General features: G+C 43.4%; 3 non-coding genes across 3 annotated transcripts; 2 read left to right on the forward strand and 1 right to left on the reverse strand.

The window, feature by feature from the left end:
• Positions 1-20,877: 20,877 nt before the first annotated feature.
• On the reverse strand, positions 20,878-20,949 carry TRNAH-GUG (transfer RNA histidin (anticodon GUG)). The gene has a single exon. It is a non-coding gene; the product is annotated as a tRNA-His (tRNA).
• A 677-nt stretch (positions 20,950-21,626) lies between these two features.
• TRNAH-GUG (transfer RNA histidin (anticodon GUG)) lies at positions 21,627-21,698 on the forward strand. Its single transcript has one exon. It is a non-coding gene; the product is annotated as a tRNA-His (tRNA).
• Positions 21,699-23,157: 1,459 nt separating this feature from the next.
• Positions 23,158-23,229, forward strand: TRNAH-GUG (transfer RNA histidin (anticodon GUG)). Its single transcript has one exon. It is a non-coding gene; the product is annotated as a tRNA-His (tRNA).
• Positions 23,230-26,282: the final 3,053 nt, after the last annotated feature.

Consider the following 26,282-nt stretch of genomic DNA (forward strand, 5'->3'; position numbering starts at 1 on the left):
TTAGAAAGATTTGGAGTCAGAAGCTCCATGAGCAAAGTGACCTCATGCCTTTGGGGAAAGTATTTAACTTTCTTGAATCTTGATTCTGCAAAATGGAAGTGATGATAAGTATATCTGCCTACAAGATTTGGAACCTGCCTACTAAATGAACAAAAGTAAAAGGAAAAAAAAATTTGTATAAATGGTAAGATGCTCCCAAAATTTTAATAGCTGAAGTATAAAGATCCTAATATAGATCCTTTGCTTGTTTTTTAAAACTATTTTGTTCACTTATCATATTTCAGGCATTACTCCAAGCCTGAAATGTATTTCATGCATTTTCTCATTTAATCGTGACCACACACCTTTGAGGAAAGTACTGTTGCTATCCCAGTTTTCCAGATGAGGAAACTCAGGCTTAGAGAGATGAAACAATCTGCCAAAGTCCCAAAGTAAGCAAATGACAGAGCTGAGTTTGCGCCCAGAGTCCTTGCTCTTAAACATGACTCTCTACTGCTCATCCTGCCCTAGCCTCCCATGCCTTCCTCCTCTCTTCCTATTTTCTTTATTTTTGGCCTTGCTGCATGGTGTGTGGGATCTTAATTCCCCAACCAGGGATTGAACCCGTGTCCCCTGCATTGGAAGCTCAGAGTCTTAGCCACTGGACCGCCAGGAAAGTCTCTCTCTTCCTATTTTCATGCCACCCATCCTTTAAGATCCAACATAGATGACTCCCCCTTTTCCTGAAAGCCTTTGGACTCTATTTCAGTCCCCAATGAATTCACTGTCCTCTTTTACTGCCTGAGCTACTCATATGTCAATCACGTGGCATCATTTATATTTTTCTCTAATATTGCTGTTTGTCATAATGTTTTTTAAATTGTAGTCCAGAGGGAAAAAAGTTTGTATAAAAGTAGCAGTAGAATTCCTCATTGAGAATTGTGGGGTTTTTTTGGGTTTTTTTAAGCAAATTATCTTGATTGGCTCTTTGGCTATGAAACTCCATTAGAGCAAAGATCCCAGCACCTAGCACGTAAAAGTTGTGTAAAATTTATTTGTTGAAAAAAATAGAAGCTCCTAGGATATGTGCCTGGATTGTCTGGAGCAAAGGAAAGTGAGAATGTATGTTATTTGAGAAATGTAAAAGCACTTAGCATAGTGCCTGGTACAAAGTAAGCATTCAATAGGTGGTGTGTCTATTTTGTCCTACTTAAGTAATATAGCATGAATTATTGGATCAACCTAGGAGGAGCAGGTAGAAGAGGGCAGGAGAAGAAGGAAATGGAGCAATAGGGTGGTTGCTGGGTCTCTATGTAAAAAGTGGGCCAGTGAGGTCTTTTCAGAGGCAATTAGGGAAAGGGACATTTAACATTTGCTGTACTGAGCTACAACTTCACCTTCCTTCCCTCAAGTCTTCAGTAAAATCTGCTACACATACAGCTCGGTGCCAGTGATGCTTGGAGAATTCAGGAAGCCAGATGGTGTTCAGGGCTGATGGGGTGGAGGTGGGGGCAGGGATATGATATTGAAAAAAAAAAAAAAAAGGCAGCCCATCCAGCAAAGTTAGAAAATTCAGCAGAAGTATGCAAACAGAGCCAGAGACAACAAGGAGAGAGGCCCCAAGAATTCTCAGAAATATTGGGAATGATGGTGATTATTCTCACTCTACAGGAGATGGGGGTTCAAGACAATTTTATTTAAATATTAAAGGATGGGGGTTCCCAGTAGGCCAGAGGGCTTTGGGGACATCCAAGTGGCTAACACTTCAATCACATGTATACTGTTATCACTTGGTTTAAGTTATATCCCCTTAGCTGTATTGTAGCCTCATTGGAATCTCTCTGAGCATAAATCTTGAAGCATTTCAAGGTGACAAGGTGTTGCACTGAATCTGTATGGCTTTTTTTCCTTGCATGGATTACATTCCTGTACATTGACACACTGGATCCTGGCAATAACTCTTTGAAATAGTACAGCAAGTATCAGTGTCTATCCCCTATCTTCATAATAGGAGAATGCAGCCTTAGTGGTGACTGCCTGGGAGGTCTTGCTGAAGCTAGGCACCCAGGCACCACGGGCCCAGTCCAGACACTGATGAGGTTTTGTCAAGCTCCACGTCAGAGCACTGAATGAGCTCAGTGGAACTTGACAGAGGCCTTTAGGGGGGAGAGAGAAAAGGCTCATACAAAGCATGTCCTAATGTGATTACCAAAAACTCAGTTATTATTAATAAAAAGTTAACCTTTATGGAGAGCTTACTTGGTTCCAAGCTCTGAGCCAAGGACCTTTCATGCATTATCTCACTGAATCCTCCCAACCCCCTCCAAGATAATTACTGCCTTTTTTTTTAAAAATAAATTTACTTATTTATTTTTGGCTGCGTTGAGTCTTCATTGCTGCACATGGGCTTTCTCCAGTTGCCGTGAGCTGGGGGTGCTACTCTTCGTTGCAGTGCATGGGCTTGTCATTGCAGTGGCTTCTCTTGTTATGGAGCACGGGCTCTAGGCACGCGGGCTTCAGTAGTTGTGGCACGCAGGCTCAGTAGTTGTGGCACACAGGCTTAGTTGCTCCATGGCATGGGGGATCTTCCCGGACCAGGGCTTGAACCTGTGTCCCCTGCATTGGCAGGCGGATTCTTAACCACTGTGCCACCAGGGAAGTCCGATAGTTACTGCTTTTTAAAACCCCTATTTTATAAAAACCAGGACTTAGAGAGGTTAAGCAACTTGCCCAACTTCTGTTAAGTGAAAATCTTAGTTTTGAATCCAGACAGTTGGGTATTTCTCAAGGAGAATCACAAACTCCCAATCGGTAGGTTTCAAAATTTCCTTGTCTCCCCTAATCAGAGGGTGCTGATAGGGGCATTGTAGCTGGAGCGCTGATTCAGCCCCTCAGTTCACATCTCCTCAGGAAGCTTCTCTAGTTACTGATAAAGCCTTCCACAAGCAGTGAAGCAATGAATATAAGTATAATGGCATTCTCCTGAAGGGAATTAAGGCAATTCTGACAGTAGGGAAGGGCAGGCGGGCTGAGCTAGCTTTGAAGTCTGCAAACTCTGCCTGTGATTTAGTCTGTACGTCAAGTTCTCAAGAACTTTTCCAGTCCTGTTGACTCCATGGCCTAAAAGAGTAGGACCTGCCTGTGAGAAAGATGGAACAGAGTGGTTTCTACCATCTCCTCGCTTCCCTCCTCTCCTCTCCACCTCCGCAAGCCTTTCCCAGGAAACCATTGTGCATATCACCTGAGAGAAGGAGAGGGAAATGGGGTCCAACCTGGGTCAGACGGGGGCGTAGAGAGGAGGGGCCATGTCTGAGACATGTACTAAGGACAGCACAGATAAACAGGAAGCCAGAAAAGAGAGTCTTTGGAGGTAAAGGCCCCTCTCTCTTTTTCCTTTTCTCCATCCTCTGTCTTCCTCCTCTCCAGCCTGATCAAAATCTGTCCTCAGGAAAAGACCTGAGGTTGGCTGCTTCCCTGGGAACCAAAGTCAGGAAGTAACCATATAGTTTCTGTGCTCTGTAAAGGGCTTTGAAGAATGGTGAGCAAATGAGGGAGGTAGACTTTGTCTGATTCAGGATTACTTCCTCAGTGCCTAGATCATTGCCTGGCTCTTTAGTTGTTGGCTAAATGAATATTGGAGGCCAGGAAGTCCTTCTCAAGACCCTAAAATTGAACACCTGTTGGCCCCAGGCTGTGGACCTGTGGGCCACAGTTGTTAGAGCTTCTGAGCAAATGAACTTCTGATGCTGAGAGATAGGCAGCAGAATGTGTGAAGTGAACACTAAATACTGTATCACTACATGTACCCAGGGTGCCCTTTAGCTCCTAGCAGAGATTTATAAGCCTCACCCCTGCCTCTAATCCCTGCTTCCAAAATAGTAGAATGCTGGCTCTACCATTGGAGGACATGCCCCCAACTTTCTGGGCACAGAGCAAGGGGTCTGGATTAAGCCTTCCCTGCTGCTAATGTGCTGAATTGTGTCCCTCCCCCACACCCCCCACCAAATTCATATGTTGAACCCTAAACCTTAATGTGACTATATTTATAGTAAGGAAGTAATTAAGGTTTAATAAGGTCATAAGGGCAGGGCCCTAATCCAATAGGATTAGCGTTCTTATAAGAAGGGACACCAGAGTGGTCACTCTCTCTCCACCATGTGAGGACAAAGCAAAAAGGTGGCCATCTGCAAGTCAGGCATGGAGTTCTCACCAGAAAATAAATTGGCCAGCACAAATTAATTTCTGTTGTTTAGCCACCCAGTCTATGGTATTTTGTTATGACAACCTGAGCAGAACAAGACACCTGCTTCCTCTATAATGCTTCAAGATTTATGCTCAGAGAGGTTCCAATGAGCAGACATACCTTCTAGGCCCACTCTTACCCAAGCCAAATTTCTTCCTGTTATATATCTTTTATTTCACACAAATGGACACAACACTGCTTTTTCTCACACTCCATTTCTCCTTTGCCGTGTCTTAAATATTAAGTCACAAATGAGGCAGATTCTGCATGACAAGAATGCTTTGAAGATCCAGGTATACTATGAAGCCCTGGTGGTACAGAGAGTCTTCTCTCTTAGTCTGTCTTTGTCTCAGGGTCTCAGCATCAAGGAGGTGGGCTGGGCTTAAGATGTCTCCATTAACTCTGGAGCTATACTTCCTGGTTTCAAACCCAGGCTCTGCTACTTACTGGCGATGAGGCAAAAGCATGTTTGAAATAAGGATGTTAACAGTATCTATCTGAAAGGGGTTTTGTGAGGATTAAATCTAAAAAAAAAAAAAAAAAAAAAGATGTCTCCATTAAAATGATCATGTTACTTTGGGGTAGGAGGATAATATTGTTAACACCCTTCAACAACTTAGTAGGTCACCTGGCTCCTTCTGAAGGGAACTGGATAAAGAGATATATTTAATTGGAGGAAAGAAGGTTCAAGAGCCCTGGGAGGGAGAGCTTAGGAACCAGAGCTGGTGTCTACAAGAGTATGAAGCTAAAATCAGCAAACCAGGTTGTTGACTTGATAGTTTTTCCCCTATTTCCCAGAAGATAGAAAACTACAATAAAGTACTTGATGCTGGCAAAGCATAATCCTCAGCAAAGGTTAATAAACTATTATAAAGCATTTAAGATAAGACCTTAAATGATTAACTGATTATCTTAGAAATTAAAGAACAGGGCCCCAGGGTATGGGACCTGATTAGAAAGTTATACATATATATGTGAGGGGGGGCCAGGGTAGGAAGACGGTAGCAGGAGGGCACTCTATTAGAATAGGCTGAAGGGGGAGGGGAGGAGTATGTAAGTTGGCCAGAGACAGGAGGTGGGAGAACTCTGTTGACTGACAACTGTACCTGTATCACAGCCATGTCTTGGGGTAGCCATAGTGCTGGACATTAATCACAAAGACTACTGCCCTTTCCACACTGATACACAACCAACTGCTTAGGAGGGGACCTAGAAAGAGACCACTGGAAACATAAGGGTTTTTCTACGAAATTGTTAGGAAGTGTTATCAGACTTATTTTCTGCATATTTTCCAATCCCAACCTTCTGTGTCATTAAAATGTTGGGCCTTTGCAACCTTGGAAATGTCTTAGGGTCAGTCACCAGCTGTTCTGTAGAATTTCAAGATACTCTGTTGTCAGGAGGAACCAAGATGGCGGAGTAGAAGGACGTGCTCTCACTCCCTCATGTGAGAGCACCAGAATCACAACTAGCTGCTGGACAGTCATCGACAGGAAGACACTGGAACTCACCAAAAAAGATAGCCCACATCCAAAGACAAAGGTGAAGCCACAATGAGATGGTAGGAGGGGCACAATCACAGCAAAATCAAATCCCATAACTGCTGGGTGGGTGACTCACAGACTGGAGGACACTTATACCACAGAAGTCCACCCACTGGAGTGAAGGTTCTGAGCCCCACATCAGGCTTCCCAACCTGGGGGTCCAGCAACTGGAGGAGGAATTCCTAGAGAATCAGACTTCGAAGGTTAGTGGGATTTGATTGCAGGACTTCGACAGGACTGGGGGAAACAGAGACTCCACTCTTGGAGGGCACACACAAAGTAGTGTGCACATCGGGACCCAGGGGAAGGAGCAGTGACCCCATGGGAGACTGAACCAGACCTACCTGCTAGTATTGGAGGGTCTCCTGCAGAGGCAGGGTATGGCTGTGGCTCACTGCGGGGACAAGGACACTGGCAGCAGAAGTTCTGGGAAGTACTCCTTGGCATGAGCCCTCCCAGAGTCTGTCATTAGCCCCACCAAAGAGCCCAGGTAGGCTCCAGTGTTGGGTTGCCTCAGGCCAAAAAACCAACAGGGAAGGAACCCAGCCCCACCCATCCACAGTCAAGTGGATTAAAGTTTTACTGAGCTCTGCCCACCAGAGCAACAGTCAGCTCTACACACCACCAGTCCCTCCCATCAGGAAACTTACACAAGCCTCGTAGATAGCCTCATCCACCAGAGGGTAGACAGCAGAAGCAAGAAGAACTACAATCCTGCAGCCTGTGGAACAAAAACCACATTCACAGAAAGATAGACAAGATGAAAAGGCAGAGGGCTATGTACCAGATGAAGGAACAAGATAAAACCCCAGAAAAACAACTAAATGAAGTGGAGATAGGCAACCTTCCAGAAAAAGAATTCAGAATAATGATGGTGAAGATGATCCAGGACCTTGGAAAAAGAATGGAGGCAAAGATCGAGAAGATGCAAGAAATGTTTAACAAAAACTTAGAAGAATTAAAGAACAAACAAACAGAGATGAACAATACAATAACTGAAATGAAAACTAAACTAGAAGGAATCAATAGCAGAATAACTGAGGCAGAAGAATGGATAAGTGACCTGGAAGACAGAATGGTGGAATTCACTGCTGTGGAACAGAATAAAGAAAAAAGAATGAAAAGAAATGAAGACAGCCTAAGAGACCTCTGGGACAGCATTAAACACAAAAACATTCACATTATAGGGGTCCCAGAGGAGAAGAGAGAGAGAAAGGACCAGAGAAAATACTTGAAGAGATAGATTATAGTCGAAAACTTCCCTAACATGGGAAAGGAAATAGCCACCCAAGTCCAGGAAGCGCAGAGAGTCCCATACAGGATAAACCCAAGGAGAAACACGCCGAGACACATAGTAATCAAACTGGCAAAAATTAAAGACACAGAAAAATATTGAAAGCAGCAAGGGAAAAACGACCAATACAAGGGAACTCCCATAAGGTTAACAGCTGATTTCTCAACAGAAACTCTACAAGCCAGAAAGGAGTGGCATGATATACTTAAAGTGATGAAAGGGAAGAACCTACAACCAAGATTAATCTACCCAGCAAGGATCTCATTCAGATTCAATGGAGAAATCAAAAGCTTTACAGAGAAGCAAAAGCTAAGAGAATTCAGCACCACCAAACCAGCTCTACAACAAATGCTAAAGGAACTTCTCTAAATGGGAAACACAAGGGAAGAAAAGGACCTACAAAAACAAACCCAAAACAATTAAGAAAATAGTTATAGGAACATACATATCGATAATTACCTTAAACGTGAAAGGATTAAATGCTCCAGCCAAAAGACACAGGCTTGCTGAATGGATACAAAAACAAGACCCATATATATGTTGTCTACAAGAGACCCACTTCAGACCTAGGGACACATACAAACTGAAAGTGAGTGGATGGAAAAAGATATTCCATGCAAATGGAAATCAAAAGAAAGCTGGAGTAGCAATACTCATATCAGATAAAACAGACTTCAAAATAAAGAAAGTTACAAGAGACAAGGAAGGACACTGAATAATGATCAAGGGATCAATCCAAGAAGAAGATATAACAATTATAAACATATATGCACCCAACAGAGGTGCCTCAATACATAAGGCAACTGCTAACAGCTCTAAAAGAGGAAATTGACAGCAACACAATAATAGTGGGGGACTTTAACACCTCACTTACACCAATGGACAGACCATCCAAAATGAAAATAAATAAGGAAACAGAAGCTTTAAATGACACAATAGACCAGATAGATTTAATTGATATTTATAGGACACTCAATCCAAAAACAGCAGATTACACTTTCTTCTCAAGCTCACATGGAACATTCTCCAGGACAGATCACATCTTGGGTAACAAATCAAGCCTCAGTAAATTTAAGAAAATTGAAATCATATCAAGTATCTTTTCTGACCACAACGCTATGAGATTAGAAATGAATTACAGGGAAAAAAACGTAAAAAACACGAACACATGGAGGCTAAACAATACGTTACTAAATAACCAAAAGATCACTGAAGAAATCAAAGAGGAAATCAAAAAATACCTAGAGACAAATGACAATGAAAACATGACGATCCAAAACCTATGGGATGCAGCAAAAGCAGTTCTAAGGGGGAAGGGTATAGGTATACAAGCCTACCTCAAGAAACAAGAAAAATCTCAAATAAACAATCTAACCTTACACCTAAAGGAACCAGAGAAAGAAGAACAAAGGAAACCCAAAGTTAGCAGAAGGAAAGAAATCATAAATATCAGAGCAAAAATAAATGAAATAGAAACAAAGAAAACAATAGCAAAGATCAATAAAACTAAAAGCTGGTTCTTTGAGAAGATAAACAAAATTGATAAACCATTAGCCAGACTCATCAAGAAAAAAAGGGAGAGGACTCAAATCAATAAAATTAGAAATGAAAAAGGAGAAGTTACAACAGACACCGCAGAAATACAAAGCCTCCTAAGGCACTACTACAAGTAACTCTATGCCAATAAAATGGACATCCTGGAAGAAACAGACAAATTCTTAGAAAGGTATAATCTTCCAAGACTGAACCAGGAAGAAATAGAAAATATGAACCGACCAATCACAAGTAATGAAATTGAAACTGTGATTAAAAATCTTCCAACAAACAAAAGTCCAGGACCAGATGGCTTCACAGGTGAATTCTATCAAACATTTAGAGAAGAGCTAACACCCATCCTTCTCAAACTCTTCCAAAAAATTGTGGAGGAAGGAACACTCCCAAACTCATTCTATGAGGCCACCATCACCCTGATACCAAAAGCAGACAAAGATACTACAAAAAAAGAAAATTACAGACCAATATCACTGATGAATATAGATGCAAAAATCCTCAATAAAATACTAGCAAACAGAATCCAACAACACATTAAAAGGATCATACACCATCAAGTGGGATTTATCCCAGGGATGCAAGGATTCTTCAATATACGCAAATCAATCAATGTGATATACCATATTAACAAATTGAAGAAGAAAAACCATATGATCATCTCAATAGATGCAGAAAAAGCTTTTGACAAAATTCAACACCCTTTTATGATAAAAACTCTCCAGAAAGTGGGCATAGAGGGAAACTACCTCAACATAATAAAGGCCATATAAGACAACCCCACAGCAAACACCATTCTCAATGGTGAAAAACTGAAAGCATTTCCTCTAAGATCAGGAACAAGACAAGGATGTCCACTCTCACCACTATTATTCAACATAGTTTTGGAAGTCCTAGCCACGGCAATCAGAGAAGAAAAAGATATAAAAGGAATACAAATTGGAAAAGAAGAAGTAAAGCTGTCACTGTTTGCAGATGACATGATACTATACATAGAGAATCCAAAAAATGCCACCAGAAAACTACTAGAGCTAATCAATGAATTTGGTAAAGTTGCAGGATACAAAATTAATGCACAGAAATCTCTTGCATTCCTATACACTAATGATGAAAACTCTGAAAGAGAAATTAAGGAAACACTCCCATTTACCATTGCAACAAAAAGAATAAAATACCTAGGAATAGGGCTTCCCTGGTGGCGCAGTGGTTGAGAGTCCGCCTGCCGATGCAGGGGACAGGGGTTCGTGCCCCGTTCTGGGAAGATCCTACATGCCGCGGAGCGGCTGGGCCCGTGAGCCATGACCGCTGAGCCTGCACGTCCGGAGCCTGTGCTCCACAATGGGAGAGGCCACAACAGTGAGAGGCCCGTGTACCACAGAAAAACAAAAAAAAACAAACAAAAAACCTAGGAATAAACCTACCTAGGGAGACAAAAGACCTGTATGCAGAAAACTATAAGACACTGATGAAAGAAATTAAAGATGATACCAACAGATGGAGAGATATACCATGTTCTTGGATTGGAAGAATCAATATCGTGAAAGTAACTATACTACCCAAAGCAATCTACAGATTCAATGCAATCCCTATAAAATTACAAATGGCATTTTTTACGGAACTAGAACCAAAAAATCTTAAAATTTGTATGGAGACACAAAGGACCCGGAATAGCCAAAGCAGTCTTGAGGGAACAAAACGGAGCTGGAGGAATCAGACTCCCTGACTTCAGACTATACTACAAAGCTACAGTAATCAAGACAATATGATACTGGCACAAAAACAGAAACATAGATCAATGTAACAAGATAGAAAGCCCATGGGCTTCCCTGGTGGCACAGTGGTTGAGAGTCTGCCTGCCGATGCAGGGGACACGGGTTCGTGCCCCGGTCTGGGAAGATCCCACATGCCGCGGAGCGGCTGGGACCGTGAGCCATGGCCGTTGAGCCTGCGCGTCTGGAGCCTGTGCTCCGCAATGGGAGAGGCCACAACAGTGAGAGGCCCACATACCGCAAAAAAAAAAAGATAGAGAGCCCAGAGATAAACCCACACCTATGGTCAACTAATCTATGACAAAGGGGGCAAGGATATACAATAGAGAAAAGACAGTCTCTTCAATAAGTGGTACTGGGAAAACTGGACAACTACATGTAAAAGAATGAAATTAGAACACTCCCTAACACCATATACAAAAATAAACTCAAAATGGATTTGAGACCTAAATGTAAGACCAGACACTAGAAAACTCTTAGAGGAAAACATAGGAAGAACACTCTTTGACATATATTACAGCAAGATCTTTTTTGATCCACCTCCTAGAGTAATGGAAATAAAAACAAAAATAAACAAATGGGACCTAATGAAACTTCAAAGCTTTTGCACAGCAAAGGAAACCATAAACAAGATGAAAAGACAACCCTCAGAATGGGAGAAAATATTTGCAAACGAATCAATGGACAAAGGATTAATCTCCAAAATATATAAACAGCTCATGCAGCTCAATATTAAAGAAACAAATAACCCAATCCAAAAATGGGCAGAAGACCTATATAGGCATTTCTCCAAAGAAGACATACAGATGGCCAAGAAGCACATGAAAAGCTGCTCAACATCACTAATTATTAGAGAAATGCAAATCAAAACTACAATGAGGTAGCACCTTACACCTGTTAGAATGGGCATCATCAGAAAATCTACAAACAACAAATGCTGGAGAGGGTGTGGGGAAAAGGGAACCCTCTTGCACTGTTGGTGGGAATGTAAATTGATACAGCCTCTAATGAGAACAGTATGGAGGTCGCTTAAAAAACTAAAAACAGAATTACCATATGATCCAGCAATCCCACTACTGGGCATATACCCAAGAAAACTATAATTCAAAGAGACACATGCACCCCAATGTTCACTGCAGCACTATTTACAATAGCCAGGTCATGGAAGCAACCTAGATGCCCATCGACAGATGAATGGATAAAGAAAATGTGGTACATATATACAATGGAATATTACTCAGCCATAAAAAGGAACGAAATTGGGTCATTTGTTGAGACATGCATGGATCTACAGACTGTCATACAGAGTGAAGTCAGTCAGAAAGAGAAAAACAAATATCGTATATTAACGCATATATGTAGAACCTAGAAAAATGGTACAGATAAACCGGTTTGCAGGGCACAGATGTAGAGAACAAACGTATGGACACCAAGCGGGGAAAGCGGCGGGGTGGTGGTGGTGGTGGTGTGATGAATTGGGCGATTGGGATTGACATGTATACACTGATGTGTATAAAATTGATGACCAATAAGAACCTGCTGTATAAAAAAATAAAATAAAATTCAAAAATAAAAAAACAACTAATACTAAACTTTGTGTTATTTGTATGGAAATATGTTAATATAAATGTTTCAGACATTGCATGAAATTCCTAAAAATCTTATATGTTCTGGTATAATGTTATAAGTCATAATTCTAGTTATTACTTTAAAATGTATATCAGAAATAACTAAATTTCCTTGTCAATTGCATTATTATGAACTTTCATCGAATCTTTAACCGTGGTCATTTTTAAGTCTTCTGTCATTTACAGACAGTTCTGGGTGTACTCTGATGCTTTTGCAAAAATGTTCCTATAAAAGGGTTTCATCTTCAAGGAATTCATGGAAGAGACTCTGACAAGTACAGGTTTCTGGTAACTGACTCTACTGCTGAACTGAATGAATAAGCATTTTCAGAACTGTAATGGAAAACTGATGAACTCATAAAAGTGCTAACAAAAGATCAAGAGGAAAAATAAATTAATTACATGGGACTGAGTGAACTGATGAGGATGATTATAATTTTTGTGACTTTCTGTTTGAATTAAAAAAAAAATGTGACGTTAAAAAAAAAAAAAAAAGATACTCTGTTGTCTAGTGGCTGAGCCTTCATTGCCTTGCTGGTTTCCAGGAAAGCAGGCCCCTAAATCGCTCAGCACAGACCCAACAATTGTTTCTTTAGGGCCCATTAAAAATTGCTGGGGTTTGCCCTGCCAAAATAGCCATTCATATATGTCTGAATAACTTATGAACATGGTTTATATATAAATAAAGCATTCCAACAATTTTCTTTTCAAGAGTCATGAAATCTGTACTAAGGCCTTCTGAGACCCAAGCAAATTAATGATAGTATTGTTAAGGAAACTGCCCACCCTGGCCAGGCACAACAATAAAAGATTTGCTTAAGTCTCCCACCTCAGGATGCTTGAAAAGAACACACAACCAGTGAAGGGTCCAAAATCAACCCAGGGAAAACCCATGAGGGGCCAAGAAGGGGAGGAGACACGAGTCCATAATATGTCTCGCCAACCTCCCAGAAACCCTCACGATGAAAACCATTGTGACTGAGAGATGCGCGCACCACCAGGAAGGGCCCTGAGCCGGACCAAATGAAGGCACAAGCAAGATGACTGGCCAGAAACGACGTGGAAAGCTAACCCCGCCACCATAAAACCTGAGACTGCAAGTCACAAGGCAGAGCAGTTCTCCTGGGTTCCCTTACCCTGCTGCTCTCCACTTGAGCGCCCCTTTTCAATAAAATCTCTTGCTTTGTCAGTACGTGTGTCTCCTCGGACAATTCATTTCTGAGTGTTGGACAAGAGCCCACTCTTGGGCCCCTGAAAGTGTCCCATCCAGTGACAGGATGACACTAGCAATATATACAAGGACAGAGATTTGTAAAATTCAGTGGTAAGAAGAAAAACAATTTTATTCTGGACCATTTAGTTAAATCATTGAGGTGAAGAAAGAATATAAAGAACCTTCATCTTTAACAAAGGACCAGCCTTTGTTAAAGAATCAGAAACCCCTACTCCTTTTGGGGCATGTGGTTGTGAGCTGTTGAAGCAACCTGTTAAAGGTAGAGCCAGCTTCAGTTTCCTGAGATTAAGCCAGGCTGAAACTAGGTTTACAGACAGCACAAAAGTCAGGTGCAGGGCCTCTTGTCTCTGTTGTGGAGCTATGCCTTGGGGAATTATGCCTTGGGTCAGTTATTAGCTGTCTCCTATAACTACTTTGTTTAGGGTAATATTATTTATAGAGCCTTGATTAGATAAAGATTAAGAGAATTATAAAATATTTAGGTATTCATCCAGCCCAACGCCTTCATTTTACAGATGGGGAAACTGAGGAAGCTAGTCTCTTCAAGGCTATTTGGACTTATACTAACACTCTCCTCAAAGTTTTTCCAGTGTCTGCCGAGTTCTAAAGCCACTTTCACATTCTGGGTTTTTGTTATGGCAGCGCCCCACCTCTGGTAACAAAATCTGTATTAATTATCTATCACAGTGTAACAATTACCCAAAAATTTAGCAGCTTAAAATGACAAACATTGGTTATCTCACAGTTACTTAACTCAGGAATTTGGAAATGACTTAGATGAGTGGTTTTGGTTCAGGGTTTCTCATGAAATTGCAGTCAAGATGTCAGCCAGGGCTGCAGTCATCTGAAGGTCTGGCTGAGGATGGAGGATTTGCTTTCAAGGTGGCTCACTCACATGGCTATTGGCCAAAAATCTCATTTCTTTGATGACTGTTGTGGCAGAAGGCCTCAGTTCCTCACCTCGTGGGTCTCTCCATGGGACTGCTTGAGTGTCCTCTTGACATGGCGGCTGGCTTCCTTCAGAGCTAGTGATCTGAGAGAGAGCAAAAAGGAAGCGACATGCACTTTATGACCTCATCTAGGAAATGAAACACCAACACTTCTACTTCATTCTATTTGTTTGAAGGAGTCACTAAGTCCAGCCCTCAGTCCAGGGAGGGAAATAAAGCTCTACCTCTGGATGAGAGGAGTATCAAAGAATTTGTGAACATATTTTAAAACCACAACAAGTTCTCTCAGAGCATTTGATCTAAAGAGAATTAAGTGGAAAAGGAGTTCTTAGTAGCTTTGATGATATGGTAAGAAAGGAATTCATCTAGACTCAGTCTGAGGCTACTGAACCAAAGAGCAGTCATGACACAGAAGTATTTTGACTCTGAAATTTATGAGGAAGTTGGGAAAAGTAAGGGTCAGGTCAGTTTGTTGCAACCTGTGCATGTTTCTCCCTCTTAACTTAAAGTTACATTTGAATTTGCATATCCACATCTCAATACTAACAATATAGTATATATACATAAGGGTAACACGGATACATCTATTTTCATACTATTTGACTACTGTAATTCTAGAAAATATTCCACCCTTGATATTAGAGCTTCTCTCAAGCTTCACATTCATTCCCTTCATCCAACATGTCCATCCCCTCTACCTCTGAGCTCAAGAGGAAACACCTATGGGTGTGATGTGAGGGAAGAGCCTCTCCCCCTAGATTAGTCCCCAAGCCCCAACGTCAACCACCAGACCAGGGGGCTGAGATCCTCTTCTATCTCTCCTTTGAATTAAGACTTTTGTCAATAATTACCCATTTACACCTCACCTTTCTAAAAAAGGAAGATGCGATTATGTCCCTCTTCTGCTTAGAACTGGAGATTTAAATGGTCCCACAATGCTTATAAGAGAGCCTCTGTGCATAGAACTATATCCAATCTCCTGGGATAAACCATAATGGAAAAGAATATTTTAAAAAAGTATGTCTCTATGTGTGTAACTGAGTCACTCTGCTGGACAGCAGAGACTGCCACAACATTGTAAATCAACTATGCTTCAATTAAAAAAAAAAAAGCCTCTGTGAATTCCTGACACTCTATCATAGCTGCACTATTTTGGAGAACAAGCATATCACTTTCAAGGGATCCGCAAAGCAATGTTACCACAAAATGTCAAGATCCACCAGCCTCCAGGACAAAGGCCTGTCTCAATAGGGGCAAGAGATTCATCAATTTGGCTCCACCCTTGCTCTCTATTAAGAAAAAAAAATGTTTCCTGCCGTTCCAGTTCTACAAGGATCAGGCCATCAGCTACTGCAGTTGCCCACGGCCAGTGTGCCCTTAGGGGAATTCAGGATGAAGAAAAACAGGAAACATTCTATGCTTTGGGTACACTGGCCTTTAGATAGTTAAGATGCATATCTAAGAAAAATTTTCAAATGAATTCAGATGCTTGTATTTTCCCAGACACAGAAAAGCACTAAAATCGCTAACTTGAGATACCTGTTTGTTGTAATTAGCAGTAATCTTTCGATGCTTGACTACATTTTCCCAGCAAAAAAAGTTCATATATATCCTGGCTCCTCCCTTACCTCTTTGGAGCAGTTCCTCAGAGCTATCTGAAAGGCTGTTTCCTGGGCTATAGTCCTCAGTAAGGTCCTCAGATAAAACTTAATTCACAACTTACATTGTGTGTTTTTCTCTCAGTCCACATCTCCATCCACTCTCCCCTCCATATCTTATGTCACAGCTTTATCTTTCCCTATGCTGTTTGTTCACACTTTCTGGCCTTTGTTTCTGCCTTTCTCTCTGCCTAGAATACCCTTTCCCCTTCTCTGCCAGGAAAACTACTCTGCATGCCTTGGAACCCAGCTCAAATGTCATATCCTGGAGGAATGAATGATTTAAGTTCCAATACACTTTGTATGTATATAGCTGTAATTACTTCTTCACTCATCTGATTAACCCTGCACTGACACGATCTCTAAGAATGTTTTATTAAAATTTGTATCTCCAAGGCCTAGCACAGATCATACTAGGGACTACTATTTGTTAGGTGGGTGGATAGGAGTTAGCCTGGACCATTGCCTGACAGAACAGGGACCCTTCTCCCTCTGAGCATTTCTCTGCAGAACCACTACAAACTGAGGACCATCTCTTCTCAGTCTGATGCTTTGCTCTCCAGGCTCTGTAGTGAGCTTTGTACTTTTAGATTTCACTGACCAGTAAAATTTCAAAAGTAATTTTGGAGACCAAAATAGGATTGCCAGTTTTTAATTTTTTCAAATTTAAAGACTTTAAAAAAATTATCATCTACTTTTTAAAAAGTCACTATAACACCTCAAAAGTAGGAAGACCATAACCTTAGCCTAGAGAATAGTTCTTTGAATTAAACACAGTTAGCCTTTTGAAAAGCCTACCACATCAACCTTGTTTTTTCTCATTCCATGATGAAAAATTCATCCCTGTTTTATCAGCTCTAGAATAATGTTTGGAAACCACTGATTTTGACCTTTGCTTCTGAGAGGTGGCTCCTGCAATCTTCTTGACTCAAGAATGAGTTTTAGGCCTCATGACAGGAATAGTCCTGTAGGATCTTCCCATGGCTTTTTCTTTTGTGGGTGTAGAGAGAAGTACCTGGGAAGAAGAGACCAACTAATGTATATTGAGCACCTCTATGCTAGTCACTTGGCACGTATATGAGGTGCACATCTCAGTTGACAAACTCAAGAATGCAAAAAATATGCAATTTTACTTCTTTGCTTACCAAATTTATTATCTATCCAAGTACGTTCGACCTAGTGACAGAAATACGTCTTAATTCAGGGTCCCCTCCTCCCTTTCTTTCCCTAGGGGTTGCATCTCTGATCCAGGGGACTGATTTAGTGTGTCAACGGGGCTGGATTAAACTTCCCAAGGTCTTAAGCACTGAAAAAATTATGTTGCCTCATATGTAACTGAAAGTTTTTTAAATAATTATTTTATAGTTTATTTTTTCCCAACAAGTTCTGGGTTTTTTTTTTTTCTCCTGAAATTGATCACTTCACTGCTTTTTATTCATTCAAAAAATTTACTTACTTCTTGGGTGGATGTTTTGTTTTCCTTGTGCCCTTGGCAAGTTCTTGACCTACCTATGGGGTCATCTGGTCCTGCTCATTGGCCCTCAGCATCCACCTGCTTGTATTGGATTATATTGCAGGTCCACGCAGGTCACCACGGAGTCTTCCTCACGCTGTCCACACAAGACTGCCTCACATCTGAAGGCTCTTTATGACACCTGTGGGCCACTCTGGGTGAGAGTTTATCTTTTTAGTGTAAAACTTCCATCCCTATTAAAAGGTAACACTTACTATTATCAGTCATCTTACTTTGTACAGACAAAGGAGCTGAGGGGGTACATGGGTGGATAACAGGCAGGGAACAGGAGGACACTATATCACATTATTTTCCATTGGTACACGTTCTTTTGTTTATTTTTTATTTAACATTCCTTTCTGATTCCTGCACTAGACTATCGGTCTATGAGAACAACCCATCTGTCTTATTCATTACTATAACCCCAGAACCTAGAACAGTGCCTAGCACATAGTAGGCTGTTAGTAAATACTGTTGATCAAATGAACGAGAATGAATGAGATAAGGACAACACAAAGAGGTAGAAGGGGATCAGAATGAGGGTGCTGGAATTGCTGAAAATAAACTTCAATTATTTTACAATTCTGGAAATTTATGTTAGCTCTTCCTTGGAGAGTCTCCTTCCATTGCAGCAAGAGATGTCTCTTCTACAGCATTCCTTGTGTTGTTTTCTGACTGTTGCCTGTGGACTAGCATTTTCTTTCAGCTGGAAAATAAACTATTTTGGGCAAAAAGGATCATATACAGCTTTGCAGCCCCCCATGAGGTACAGCACTTTAAGAGCTAAAATATGCTAGTTTACTGAATGAATGAATGACTGGAACTTGAGTCCTAAATATCCAGAGAATCCCTGAGGAATGGGCTCAGTGTTATAGGGGCTAAATCCAAAGTGGTACCTTCTAGACTAAGTTTTATCCAGCCTCAGCATTCTACATCCACTTCCTGGGGTGCAGTACCTCCTAGTGGAAGTCCAGGGCTGCTGCCTCCTTCCTAGATGCTCCCAAACATGGGCCCTCGGTGTCTCCCTCCCAGAACTCCATCTTCTTCTCCTCAAAACCTCAATGTCACCCTCATCAATGAAGCCCAGTAGACGATGAGGCCCAGCAGATTCAGGCAGGTCCTTTCTAGTAACCCCAAGTACTCACAAGGTAAATAATGAAGGGCTGCATCAGAGCCAGACAGTTTTCTAGAGCAGACCAGCACCTCAAACTTTAAGGTGCAAATGAATAATCTGGAGAGAATCTTGTTAAAATGAAGGTTCTGATGCAGTAGTTCTGGGTTGTGGACCAAGATTCTGAATCTGAACTAGCTTCCGGGTGACACCAAAGGATGCTGGTCCAGTCTGTACTGCACCCTTGTGGTGACTGGCAGCTACAGCAGTAGCAGCTCCCAGATGTACCAAGTCTGACCAGCAAGCCACGGGGTTGATCATTTAAGTAAACATTCTGAAGCTTATGAAGTACATTTCTCCCCTTCAAGGTTTGTCCCTTGAAGGTTTGCCTGCCTCTTTCCTGGTGCTGAGACCCTAGAGAAAAGCTCCGACCTCCAGCTGGAAGGGGTAGGGGAAAGGACACATTCCCTGAATCAGAAACTGCAAAACGTGGTTTAAATCAAGAGGTCAAGGGGAGGGAGCTGACTGACTGCTCAGAGGGTGTCCCAGAGCAGCAGTCTCTCATCCCAGGCCAGAGTCTCTAGCTCTCAGCTTTGTCAGCCTGGAAACTCCATTTTGTCAGTACACCCAGAGATAAGCAGACTCAAGGGAAATGAATCATACCAGCCAGACTCTTAAGAGTCTAAACCAAATGCCAACAGTAAGAAGAACAAACGCCAACTAATCAGAAACTTGTTCAGAGCAATACTTTCCCTGCAGGAATGTCTACGTGGGCTGGCAAATCATTACCAAAAGTCTGTTTGGGGGCCTGAAATCAGAGCAAGGGGAATCGAGTGAGCGACCTGAGAAGAGGATATTATGACATTTTGATAGCTGGATGCACCCATCTCCATGGATAATTGCATACCTGCCAAGCAGAAGTTAGGAGAGCACCTTCCCCTTCTGTTACTCTTCCTGCAACTGGGAACTTTCTGTTCAGATTTCTTTAGTGCATTCCTGCCCTCAAATACACTTCAGTTGCCTTGGATGGATGTGGATGGCTAGAGTGGGTTACCTCCATTGATGTATGTTCGTAGTTTTTATTTTCTTGGTTGACTGTTTTTACTCAAAATACTCTTAGGAAGTGATTGCCCCAGAATTTCTCCCCAGATTCTGAGAGCAGCTCATTGCCCAGCACTGAAGCACCAGCAGGAGAGGAATGGGGGTTGGAGGGAGGGCCATCAGAGAAAAAGCTGGATCCTTTCCTTGCTTCCCACCCTGACATCTTATTCTAGGCTACAGATTTTTAAAAACTTCAGTACAGTTATTTGGTAAGCGGTCAGAGGAACAGAAGTTGTCACATTTCTGTTGGCTGGTTCTTTTTTTGCTGGTGATGTTGATTTTCTATACATATAACACTTAAATCAGTGTCCAAAGTCTGGCAAGTTCTCAGGCTCACCTTCCTTCATTCTATTCTCTCATGGTCTGAGCTGTCCTGCTGGGTGGCTTTGAAGTCATCAAACTTATGGAAGTGGGAGTGGGGAGACCTGGAAAATTATAGCCCTCCACAGTTTCTTGCTTTTACAGGCTGTTCAGTAAGCCTTTGTTGACAGACTGTCAGTAAACGGAGCACAACCCCACTGCAATGTCCATCTCTCCCAGGAATGCTTCCTGACTTGCTGTGCCACCCCCAGGTTCCCTGGGAGAAGCTGGAGAGGCTCATTGCTCACTGAGTCCTATCTCATTCCCTCCTTGACAGTGATACAGCCGCTGCCAGCCACCTGAGAGCCAAATCCAAAACATATTTCCATTTTTGCCTAATGCCTAAATGACAGACCTAAATTTGTTGAGTCTAGATTTTTTAAGTGCTCATAAAACAAAGTAACAAATAAAATTTGCTCTAAACCTGAGGCAGATTAGGAAAAATCCTCAACGAGAATATCCTCACCCAGGAGGCTGTGGAGATGGAGGCCACAAAGTCCTCTTTCGCACCGTCATAGTGGCTACGGGGATCAGCACCTCCAGAGCAGTCAGAGTTTTCACTCGTCACACTGTATTGTCTACTCTGCACTCTTCTAACGCTTAATAAATGTTTGCACAGTATTCCTATAATCCCTGCACTCCAAAGTATTGACGTTTTAGCGAGCGTGAGGGCTTTTTAGAAAACCCAGTAGATGACTTCACCATTGACAGGGGCCAAATGAGGAAAGATCATGAGTACAACACGGAATAACCTCCCCCAAAGTAAACAATCATACAGGAAGGAAGATGACGATTGGCTGATTCACTGAAGACCCTGCGTTCACCCTTCGCCGCGTTATAATTTCGGCCCTGACCTAACGTCAAGCAGCAGCTGGGGCCTAACCGCCGAAGAATGTGGCTTCCGGAATCTAAAAAGGCGGCCCTGCCGTGCCATTGTTCCCACATTGCCGTGACTCGGATTCGAACCGAGGTTGCTGCGGCCACAACGCAGAGTACTAACCACTATACGATCACGGCGAGCTACTGGGACGCCACGAGGAGCGCATCATTGAGTGTCGTCCTCGTCTAGGTGGCTGCCGCTCTCGCCTTCCGAAGCCGCTCACTGTCGACCAGGCCCCTCTGGCCCTGGCGCCCAGCCCGAAGTGGAGTAGGGGCGCCGTGGACGCCTGGCCGAAGTCTCTGCTGGTCGTCCGCACGACCCGTGAAGGAGAGGACATGAAAGTCCTCTGCAAACTAAAGGACTCCTAGGAGGCCAGGCCTACGTCCGGGACTCTCACGCAGCCTGTACGAATGTGAGGCCCGGGGGTCGCTCGAATGGCGGCGCTGGGCCCCTATCACACCCACCGTGCCCTGGCGCTCACGCTATCTGAATGGGCTCTTGCTAGGAATGGGGCCGCCTCTTAAATCCCACAAGAAGGAAAATCAGTTCGGACCCAGCCGCACAACTTCCTTCGAGATGCGGAGTAAAGGGAACTCGCAGAAAACACACGCCTCGGTAATGAAGCAGTGGGATCTGGCGGCCCGGTGAGTGCTTACGGATATCTAGAAAGCAAGCGAGCAGTGCGCCTGCGTCCCTTCAGGGAGGGGCGAGGTTAGAGATGGGCGGGAACCAGCAGTGACATGGCAAAGGGGCGGGGCCTTAAACAGAGAAGAGCTTAGGCGAGAAAAAAAAACGCACGGGTCCCCAGTAGCGCGCCGTGATCGTATAGTGGTTAGTACTCTGCGTTGTGGCCGCAGCAACCTCGGTTCGAATCCGAGTCACGGCATTGCGAGAGCAGTGGCACGGCAAGGGGTCGGCTTTTTAACGCTCTCCTCCATTTTTATCTTCAATTTGTAATAACTTCCTTGAAAATGGATCCCAATCCCCTTGTGACAGTTGGAAACAATGTTTACGCCAGGTTTCGCTAAATTGGACTTAGGAAGCATATAGGCTTCCGCTTACCCTGGCCTACGCACGTTATCCTGCCCAGCCCAGACAAAGCACGGAACACTCACAAGGCCAAGAAGTGTTATAATGGACATATGTACCAATGTCCATAGCAACACTGAAAACGGGCTCCCAATAATAGGAAGAGAACGCTTCGCAGAGGAGGTGACCTTTGAAGTAGCTCTTAAAGGCAGAAAGGGAATTTGTCAAACAGCCAGGATTGTCAAGCAACCAGGATTATCTCGTGTGCTAAGGGCTCCAAAAGAAACAATCATAATTCCTCTTTGTAAGTCTTCTCTCTTCCCCACCCCCACTACGCCCACAGGGCCCGACAGGTAGCAGGCGCCTCTCAAGGACTTGTTGAGTGAATGAAAGCAAGTAACCAGGGAATGGGAAACGACACTGAGGGAAGGCCACAGGATGAGCTAGACAAATTTCCCGCAGTCTCGGGGGTGGGGATGAGAGGCGGAGGAGTGAGAGGATTCTATTCGTGTTTAGCAAGATCCCTCTGGCGGCTCTGAAGGGGGGCAGTGATCAGAGCAGACAACACTGAAGAGACCGGTGGTCTCTCTGCATTCACTTGTTAGAACCAGGGGTATGTTCTCATTTTAGCAAAAAGCCACTGCCTACTGTGGACTCGGCCTGGTTCTAGGCGCCATGGAGGCGAGAGCACTGATGTACAAGAAGAAGAATCAGACCCAGTCCCTGCTGCGCCCAGGGACGCAACAGAGGAGGGCACCGTGTCCGGCGGGAGCCCTACGGAGGGACGAGTCAGGGCCGTCGCGGGAATAAGAGAAACAAGGAAGCGGGTGCTGGAGGCGGGGAGAACGGCAGGGTGTGTTCACTGAGTCCCTTCTAAGTGGACAGCCCAGTTCTGCGGGCATCTACATTATCCGTAGAGAGAAGCCCTGAGGAGCGCACCCCGGCAGGTTTGGGGTCGCTGGAAGGGTCTCCGGGACAGAGGAGATGGGTGTCCTCCAAGGAATGAGAGTTACACAGCTTGTGAACACTCAGCTCCGGCCAGTCCCGTCTCTGGATGCCCAAGTGGTACCCCCTAAACTCTTACATGGAACCCACCCTTTCCCACTGCATCATCCCCACCTCCCGTGGCTAATGGGCCAAAACAGGAGAGAACCAGACCAACTGACAAGAGAGCAATGCGCCTGCGCATTCTCAGACCCGGCCTTAGGCCGGAACCCGCCCCATAGGTGGACCTTTTGGTGACGTGCTGAATGGGAAGGCCTTTAACTGTTGAAGAAGACAATCAGAAAGGGCCGCTGACAGGTCCCCGGTAGCTCGCCGTGATCGTATAGTGGTTAGTACTCTGCGTTGTGGCCGCAGCAACCTCGGTTCGAATCCGAGTCACGGCATTGTGGGAACAATGGCACGGCAAGGGGCTTATCTTTTCTAATTCCTTTTTTTCCCCCCAGCCCATAACACTTTGTATAAATCGTGACTCATTTTTTAAAAATGAAACGCTGCATCTCTCTCCTCTGAAAACTGAAACACCTCTATGATCACCACCTTCAGTAATTCTCATTTAATTATCTGAATACAGCTTTAGATCAAACAGTTGTAACCCCTTACCTCCTGAAAATAAATGGAAAATCAGTGTCTAAATCATTCTCCTACACCAACAAAACAGCGCCCCTGTGGCCTTGCGATTTTTTTCCTTTTCATACATTTATTTTAAAAAATGGTGTATTCATTATCAAATAGAGAATACATATGCACAAGCCAGTGAAAAGTGTCTCCCTCTCATTGTTCACCCTATCTACCAATTATTGCCAGTTTCCAATATATTTTTCTGTGGCAGTCTTTGTGTAAATAAATATTTATATATGTATATATGTAGGCAAATATATTCCCCCCTTGCTTCTTGCATTATACAGGTGACCTCTTCCCTTCCTCCTCCTCACCCTCAGAAGTCAGACCTGAAGTGTCAGATTTGCATTGGTAGACAATCTCCCTTTACAGGAAAGAGTATACATACCCAGGGGAATCTCCACCTGATCCAGTCCTTTTTCTCCCCAGGCACTGGCTCGCAGCTAGGGAGGGTGGGACAATATTTGGGGTGATAAGATAAGGGAAAGGAATTCCTTACTGTGCTTGTAAAAAACTTTTGTGAGCCTGGGCTCTGCTGGGAATCAGCCCTATTTTTATTTCAGGTTGGAAAGTCAGGGAAGCCTCCTGGGTTTGGAGTTGGGAAGAGGGACTAGACTTGATAGTTCATTTGGAGACGCTCCACTTCCATCTCTTATCTTATTGTCAGGATCCAACTTAAATCACAAACCACTAAAGTTAGAAAATTCAAGTTCATTGAAGGCAGAACTGAATCCTACTATACTCGTGTTCCAAGAATACAGCCTCTCCATAAATATTTGAAAAGAGATTGCTTGAGTCCATAAATGAGAGAAGTGGCCCGGTTTTCTTTATGGTTGCATCTGAAGTTGTATTCTTGCAACACGGAACCATGGTTTTTTTTGTTTTGTTTTTTTATAAATTTATTTATTTATTTTTGGCTGCGTTGGGTCTTCGTTGCTGCGCGTGGGCTTTCTGTAGTTGCGGCGAGCGGGGGCTACTCTTCGTTGCGGTGCGCAGGCTTCTCATTGCAGTGGCTTCCCTTGTTGCGGAGCACGGGCTCTAGGCGTGAGGGCTTCAGTACTTGTGGCTCACAGGCTTAGTTGCTCCGTGGCATGTGGGATCTTCCCGGACCAGGGCTCGAACCCGTGTTCCCTGCATTGGCAGGCGGATTCTTAACCACTGCGCCACCAGGGAAGTCCCCTATGTTATTTTTTAATTTTTTTAAAAATATATTTTTAATTAATTTATTTGGCTGCATCAGGTCTCAGTCGCGGCACGCGGGCTCTAGAGCGCGGGCTCAGTTGCCCCACAGCATGTGGGATCCCAGCTTCCCGACCAGGGCTCGAACCCTCATCCCCTGCATTGGAAGGTGGACTCTCAACCACCGGACCACCGGGGAAGTCCCCCCCCCGCCATGTTATTTTATATCAGACAAATAGAAAACACGGCCCAAATGAAGCTCCATTTACATGCAGAATCTCTAAGAACAGAGTGCATATATGAGTATACTGGGATATGTTTGTCCTCTCAAGGTTGTGGACAGAGATGGACCCAAGGCAAGGCTGGAGAGCAAAGCCAAGGGCCAGACTTAGAAGACAAAACCAGAAGGAATGGGAGCTGAGGATGGGACTGGGCATTCAAAGTCAAGCAAGTAGAAGGGAGGGACACCCCACTTAGTACCCAGTAAGAAAAGTGAGCTCTAAGGTCTAAGTGTTGGAACATGCGAAAATTTAGGAGGTTAAGGGAGGAAGAGAGGATTTGCCTTAAAAGAAAGGAGGACAGTGTCATTTTAAGGAAAGTTTGGGAGAAGACAGTTGCAAGCACAGAGGAGGTCAGCAGACTCAGGTGCTGCAAAGGAGAAAGAGGAATGAGACAAAATAACTGGGCTTAACATTTAGAAGTCGTTGTTGACTTTTAAAACTTTCTATGAGAGCAGATGGATAACGTGTATCAAGGGTAAGATAAAAATGTACACTCTTTGCCCCAACAACTCCACTTTTGGGAATCTTGTCAAAGGAAAAAATCCTAAACTTGAAAAAGTTATCCACATAAAGATGTTTGTTACAGTTATTTAGAAGGGAGGAGAATGGAAATAGCCTAAATGCTCAGCAAATAAAGTGATGAGCTAAACTGAGGTATGCTCATTTGATGAGATATTAAATTGCCATTTTTAAAGTACAAAGTCAATTTTAAAGTACCATTTCCAACTAAAAGGAGTTAGACTCCCTTAAAAAAATGACTGGTTACATTTTGCAGCAGGGTAAGTACAAGTTGAGTCTGGAACATCTTGTGTGAGAATGCAAGTAAGTGTTTAAAGATTGGCGAGACCAAGTCAAAAGAATGCAGAAGCCTCTTGAAGGGGCTCCTGCTGGCCCAATTTGGGACAGTTTTGAGCATCAAACAGAATGATGATGGTAATGGATTATATCACATTGAATTTTTTTTAAAAAAAGAGTTTTTGAGACCATGGGGAGGGGGGAGGGGGAGGGAGGAGGAAGAGGAGAAACTCTTCTTTACAGAAATGAATGCCAGATAACAAATGCAGGGACTTCCCTGGTGGCGCAGTGGTTAAGAATCCGCTGCCAATGTAGGGGACGTGGGTTCGAGCCCTGGTCTGGGAAGATCCCAGATGCCGCGGAGCAACTAAGTCCGTGCACCACAACTACTGAGCCCGTGCTCTAGAGCCCACGAGCCACAGCTACTGAGCCCGTGTGCCACAACTACTGAGCCTGTGCTCTAGAGCCCACGAGCCACAACTACTGAGCCCGTGTGCCACAACTACTGAAGGCTGTGTGCCTAGAGCCCGTGCTCCACAACAAGAGACGCCACCACGAAGCCA

This window comes from Delphinapterus leucas, chromosome 2 (assembly GCF_059928025.1).
Source record: "Delphinapterus leucas isolate spDelLeu-1000000601 "Yukka" chromosome 2, BTC_Dleu_Yukka2, whole genome shotgun sequence".
Taxonomy (NCBI): domain Eukaryota; kingdom Metazoa; phylum Chordata; class Mammalia; order Artiodactyla; family Monodontidae; genus Delphinapterus; species Delphinapterus leucas.